Source organism: Schistocerca cancellata, chromosome 12, assembly GCF_023864275.1.
Source record: "Schistocerca cancellata isolate TAMUIC-IGC-003103 chromosome 12, iqSchCanc2.1, whole genome shotgun sequence".
Classification (NCBI taxonomy): domain Eukaryota; kingdom Metazoa; phylum Arthropoda; class Insecta; order Orthoptera; family Acrididae; genus Schistocerca; species Schistocerca cancellata.
In genome coordinates, this window is record NC_064637.1 from 65,441,282 (window position 1) to 65,445,421 (window position 4,140).

General features: G+C 48.0%; 1 non-coding gene across 1 annotated transcript; it reads left to right on the plus strand.

Moving 5' to 3' along the window:
• The first annotated feature begins 3,740 nt into the window (after window positions 1-3,740).
• Trnat-ugu (transfer RNA threonine (anticodon UGU)) lies at window positions 3,741-3,814 on the plus strand. The gene has a single exon. It is a non-coding gene; the product is annotated as a tRNA-Thr (tRNA).
• Window positions 3,815-4,140: the final 326 nt, after the last annotated feature.

Consider the following 4,140-nt stretch of genomic DNA (forward strand, 5'->3'; position numbering starts at 1 on the left):
ACTCTTATGCGGAAAATTGCACACCAAACACAAACCTGCCCTCACTGTAGTGGGGTCTCGGGGAAAATTTGAGGGTTTTCTGAAATCTGATATCTTTCGTTCTGGCTGTTTAAATAACCAGCTAGATGAAACCATGCATCAACAGAATAAAAGACATTATCTAATAGACAAATATTGTTGTGAATAAAATGAAAAAAACCATTGACGCTAATGTAATCTTTTTCCTCTATCAGATTCTCAACGCTCATCCGATACGTACGGACGTCTGGCTTCATTGTGACTCTACGAACACTCCCGCAAGACGTTCCAGTTTGCTGACAGCTTTCGTATCAGCTGTGTTGATCAACGTAGTAAGGATGCGCAGATGTCATCCATTGAGGCATCACTGAATGTCGGCTGGAACGTACACATTCATTTACACTACCACTTTTTCTGAAACGAGCGACTATGAACGAAATCATTGTTTTGTTATCCATACTGTTTAAGGAAAAGCTACCATAAAGTCTTCATGACATTTTAAGAAGGCATTATTAAGTTTGGTTACATTTAATAAAAGGTTTAGCATGAAACCTTTTATGATTATGTAATTAAAAAAGTGTCTCATAGTAAATTTCTGAAAATAATTTTAATATTTTATGAAGTGAACAATTCGTCTCCAAATGACTGCATTAAATTTTCCCCTTTCTTCATCTTTTATACAGCGTTCGTATCAGTCTCTGCTACATCTAGTTAACAACTTGCTATCATGAGGCAGTAGTGACAATGTTTCTTCCATTTCCAGTGATTCACTAAACTGCCTGTTTTCTATTTTGTCTCATCAGCCTATTTCATTTTTTTCTGCCTGTTGATGGTAAATAAAATAAACTTATCTTTTATTCTCTTTTTTTGCAGGTGAGTTAACAAATACAAGTTCGTTTGCTCAAATGCCCAGGACCTTCACGGTAAGTAACGGTACTATAAATTATAATGGAAAAAGCTACGGGAGCTGTTATAAATATATGATTTCAGAATGACGCAACTGCCGGCCGGAGTGGCCGAGCGGTTAAAGGCGCTACAGTCTGGAACCGCACGACCGCTACGGTCGCAGGTTCGAATCCTGCCTCGGGCATGGATGTGTGTGATGTCCTTAGGTTAGTTAGGTTTAAGTAGTTCTAAGTTCTAGGGGACGTATGACCACAGCAGTTGAGTCCCATAGTGCTCAGAGCCATTTGAACCATTTGAATGACGCAACTGAGAAATTGTATTGCAATACCAAGGGCTAACCAAAGATGTTCCCTGAGTGATACGGGGCACTACTGAAATCATTCATTCTTGCAATCGGCATGGATCTTCAGTAATCCAGGGGCACTGCTGCAAAGACGCTAATGGCCAGGTGCTATCTCGGACTGTCTCTTCAGTGATCCAGGAGCACCAGTGGGAGAATACATTTTGGTAGTCTGAGACTATACCAGAATGCGAACTTCGGGATGATCGCCGAGGACTAGCCTAGAATCAATTTTCATTGTTCCTAGGGCGTCCCTGAAAGAATACAACACGGTGGGCAAAAGGACTATCCTGGACTCCACTTTAAGAGACGCTGGGATACCGTTGAGAAAGTGCATTGTGAAGGTCAAACTCCATTCCAGAATGCACCTCCGTTGATTTATTTGTCAAATGCATCGCGATAGCCAGAAACTATCCGGGAAACTACTTTCTGTAATCCAGATGAACTTCTGAAAACGTTCATCACAACAGCTGGATGGAGACTTTGACCCTGCTCCTCCAATATATGAGTCCCAGTAGTTTAATTACCCGCTTGGTAAGTAGGAAACATGAGTAGTTACAGTGAAATGAACACCCTTAGCTGCTTACAGGCGTTGACATACGTCAACGGGGACAGATTAAAATGTGTGCCCCGATCGGGACTCGAACCCGGGATCTCCTGCTTACATGGCAGACGCTCTATCCATCTGAGCCACCGAGGACACAGAGGATAGCACGCCTGCAGGGATTTATCTCTGGCACGCCTCCCGCGAAACCCACATTCTCAACGTATTGTCCCGCACTACATTCGTAGTGACCCCACCCATTATACTAATTACTCGCGGCGCGTTGCCGATTCCCGTAAGAGTTCGGGCACTGTTTGTCCATTCGCACAGAAGAAGAAGATGGTCAAGTGGCCGGTGAGCCTTATATATATATATATACACTCCTGGAAATGGAAAAAAGAACACATTGACACCGGTGTGTCAGATCCACCATACTTGCTCCGGACACTGCGAGAGGGCTGTACAAGCAATGATCACACGCACGGCACAGCGGACACACCAGGAACCGCGGTGTTGGCCGTCGAATGGCGCTAGCTGCGCAGCATTTGTGCACCGCCGCCGTCAGTGTCAGCCAGTTTGCCGTGGCATACGGAGCTCCATCGCAGTCTTTAACACTGGTAGCATGCCGCGACAGCGTGGACGTGAACCGTATGTGCAGTTGACGGACTTTGAGCGAGGGCGTATAGTGGGCATGCGGGAGGCCGGGTGGACGTACCGCCGAATTGCTCAACACGTGGGGCGTGAGGTCTCCACAGTACATCGATGTTGTCGCCAGTGGTCGGCGGAAGGTGCACGTGCCCGTCGACCTGGGACCGGACCGCAGCGACGCACGGATGCACGCCAAGACCGTAGGATCCTACGCAGTGCCGTAGGGGACCGCACCGCCACTTCCCAGCAAATTAGGGACACTGTTGCTCCTGGGGTATCGGCGAGGACCATTCGCAACCGTCTCCATGAAGCTGGGCTACGGTCCCGCACACCGTTAGGCCGTCTTCCGCTCACGCCCCAACATCGTGCAGCCCGCCTCCAGTGGTGCCGCGACAGGCGTGAATGGAGGGACGAATGGAGACGTGTCGTCTTCAGCGATGAGAGTCGCTTCTGCCTTGGTGCCAATGATGGTCGTATGCGTGTTTGGCGCCGTGCAGGTGAGCGCCACAATCAGGACTGCATACGACCGAGGCACACAGGGCCAACACCCGGCATCATGGTGTGGGGAGCGATCTCCTACACTGGCCGTACACTACTGGTGATCGTCGAGGGGACACTGAATAGTGCACGGTACATCCAAACCGTCATCGAACCCATCGTTCTACCATTCCTAGACCGGCAAGGGAACTTGCTGTTCCAACAGGACAATGCACGTCCACATGTATCCCGTGCCACCCAACGTGCTGTAGAAGGTGTAAGTCAACTACCCTGGCCAGCAATATCTCCGGATCTGTCCCCCATTGAGCATGTTTGGGACTGGATGAAGCGTCGTCTCACGCGGTCTGCACGTCTAGCACGAACGCCGGTCCAACTGAGGCTCCAGGTGGAAATGGCATGGCAAGCCGTTCCACAGGACTACATCCAGCATCTCTACGATCGTCTCCATGGGAGAATAGCAGCCTGCATTGCTGCGAAAGGTGGATATACACTGTACTAGTGCCGACATTGTGCATGCTCTGTTGCCTGTGTCTATGTGCCTGTGGTTCTGTCAGTGTGATCATGTGATGTATCTGACCCCAGGAATGTGTCAATAGTTTCCCCTTCCTGGGACAATGAATTCACGGTGTTCTTATTTCAATTTCCAGGAGTGTATATATAAAGATGGTATCTGTTCTTTCGGAGGGTGGGGGCATGACGAATGTAGTGTGGGCCAATACGTTGAGAATGTGGGTTTCGTGGGAGGAGTGCCAGAGATAAATCCCTGCAGGCGCGCTATCTTCTGTGTCCTCGGTGGCTCAGATGGATAGAGCGTCTGCCATGTAAGCAGGAGATCCCGGGTTCGAGTCCCGGTCGGGGCACACATTTTCATCTCTCCCCGTTGACGTATGTCAACGTCTGTAAGCAGCTAAGGGTGTTCATTTCATTGTAATTTCATTCTAACGAGCTGGATCCATCTTAGTATAAACATGAGGAGTTCCAGAGATATTACAGTAGGGGAGGGGAGGGGGGTGATCGTTAATAATATTTTGACGTTCTAAACGTTTCAGGGACGATCACGGTTGTGATAAACTGTTGTTATTCGAGTGCATGCATGATATGTTCTGTTATTATTGGCGAACTGGGAACTGAATCTGATGCCTCTAAGTTCAGGCATCTTTTTATCTATGAGATATTTCTTCTCTCT